Source organism: Hemitrygon akajei, chromosome 6, assembly GCF_048418815.1.
Source record: "Hemitrygon akajei chromosome 6, sHemAka1.3, whole genome shotgun sequence".
Taxonomy (NCBI): Eukaryota; Metazoa; Chordata; class Chondrichthyes; order Myliobatiformes; family Dasyatidae; genus Hemitrygon; species Hemitrygon akajei.
In genome coordinates, this window is record NC_133129.1 from 85,939,467 (window position 1) to 85,942,217 (window position 2,751).

Below are 2,751 nucleotides of genomic sequence, written 5' to 3' on the forward strand. Positions count from 1 at the left end.
ATCACCTGCTAGTTCATCCATTCCCCCTCCCATGGTCTCTCCAATCACCTATAGTTCATCCATTTCCCCCTCCCATGGTCTCACCAATCACCTATAGTTCATCCATTTCCCCCTCCCATGGTCTCACCAATCACCTGCTAGTTCATCCATTCCCCCTCCCATGGTCTCACCTATCACCTGCTAGTTCATCCATTCCCCCTCCCCTGGTCTCACCAATCACCTATAGTTCATCCATTCCCCCTCCCATGGTCTCACCAATCACCTGCATTCATACATCCCCCCTCCCATGGTCTCACCAATCACCTGCGATCATACATTCTCCCTCCCCTGGTCTCACCAATCACCTGCGTTCATACATCCCCCCCTCCCCTGGTCTCACCAATCACCTGCATTCATACATCCCCCCCACCCATGGACTCACCAATCTCCTTCAAGTGTGTACGTTCCCCCTCCCCTGGTCTCACCAATCACCTGCTAGTTCATCCATTCCCCCTCCCATGGTCTCACCAATCACCTGCTAGTTCATCCATTCCCCCTCCCATGGTCTCACCAATCACCTATAGTTCATCCATTTCCCCCTCCCATGGTCTCACCAATCACCTGCTAGTTCATCCATTCCCCCTCCCATGGTCTCTCCAATCACCTGCTAGTTCATCCATTCCCCCTCCCATGGTCTCACCAATCACCTGCTGGTTCATCCATTCCCCCTCCCATGGTCTCACCAATCACCTATAGTTCATCCATTTCCCCCTCCCATGGTTTCACCAATCACCTATAGTTCATCCATTCCCCCCTCCCATGGTCTCACCAATCACCTGCTAGTTCATCCATTCCCCCCTCCCATGGTCTCACCAATCACCTGCTAGTTCATCCATTCCCCCTCCCATGGTCTCACCTATCACCTATAGTTCATCCATTCCCCCCTCCCATGGTCTCACCAATCACCTGCTAGTTCATCCATTCCCCCTCCCATGGTCTCACCAATCACCTGCTAGTTCATCCATTCCCCCTCCCATGGTCTCACCTATCACCTATAGTTCATCCATTCCCCCCTCCCATGGTCTCACCAATCACCTGCTAGTTCATCCATTCCCCCTCCCATGGTCTCACCAATCACCTGCTAGTTCATCCATTCCCCCCTCCTATGGTCTCACCAATCACCTGCTAGTTCATCCATTCCCCCTCCCATGGTCTCACCTATCACCTATAGTTCATCCATTCCCCCCTCCCATGGTCTCACCAATCACCTGCTAGTTCATCCATTCCCCCTCCCATGGTCTCACCAATCACCTGCTAGTTCATCCATTCCCCCTCCCATGGTCTCACCAATCACCTGCTAGTTCGTACGTTCCCCCTCCCATGGTCTCACCAATCACCTATAGTTCATCCATTTCCCCCTCCCATGGTCTCACCAATCACCTGCTAGTTCATACGTTCCCCTCCCCTGGTCTCACCAATCACCTATAGTTCATCCATTCCCCCTCCCATGGTTTCACCAATCACCTATAGTTCATCCATTCCCCCTCTCCCTTCTTATTCTGGCCCTTTGCCTCTACTTATCACATCAGCTTCGTACCTCTTCCCCCCACCCCCCCGGTCTCATCTATCAATTGCCAGCTTGTACTCCTGCCCCTACCTATTTTGACTTCTGACCCCTCCTTTCCAATCCTGAAGAGTCTCAGCCCAAAACATCGGCTGTTCATTTATGGAATGAATATGGATTTCTCCTCCTGGTGAACAGATTTCTCCCCCTCCTCTCGTCCTCTATTCCCCACTCTGGCTCTCTACTTCTCACCTACCGATTACTTCACCCTGGGTCCCTTTCTCCTACTGTTCTCTCTCAGATTCCTTCTTCTCCAGCCCCTGACCTCTCCCACCCACCTGGCTTCACCTGTCCCCTTCCAGCTGACCTCCCCTCTCCCCCCACCTTTCTATTCTATTCCAGACCTGAAGGGGGGTCTCGGCCCAAATCATCGACTGTTTTACTGTTTTCCACAGATGCTGCCTGGCCTGCTGAGTTCCTCCAGCATTTTGTGTGTGTTGCTTCAGATTTCCAGCATCTGTGTTTGTGATTAACTCATTTCCCTCCATAGTTACTGCCTGACTTGTCATTTGTGTGTCAATCAGGCCCAGACCCTCTTGGTTAACAGGTTATTTTCTCCAAGGCAGTGCTTACTTACCCAAGACTTGTTCCTGGACGGTAAACGTACGCGACACAGTGCAGTTGCTCCTCCACCTCCAAGGTCCGATTATCCTTCAGACTGAGGCCAATCCCTGCATGCAAGTGCTGGAGGGAGATGTCCTGTGAGGCGACGTGGTTATGGAGCATGGATTAGGAGTGACATCCCACCCTTTATTTTAGAAAAGAAAGGGAGGTTACCTCATGAACTACCCCGGGGGAGGAGAAGGGAGCAGCCAACTGACCAGAGTCCCGTTGCCCATACCCTGCAGCGAGATCACCGCCAATGTAAGGAAGCCAGTAGTGATTTCAGCTGCAAGTGCAGGGCAGGGTCACTGCAGTGCCCAGACTGGACGGGAAGTACTGGGGATGACGAAAGTTAAAGTTAGTCAAGCTGGTCACACCCACGGGTGCGATGAAAAACACACTTGCTGCCTCACAGGCACAGAGCGCCTGACGTTCTCGATTGTGAAAACAATTATAAAGACATGTAAGTCTGTGGGAGTGCTGACTGGTCCTGCTGTTGCTCTACCCGGAGAGTGATTAGGGTGGCTCAGAAAACAGGGCAAATA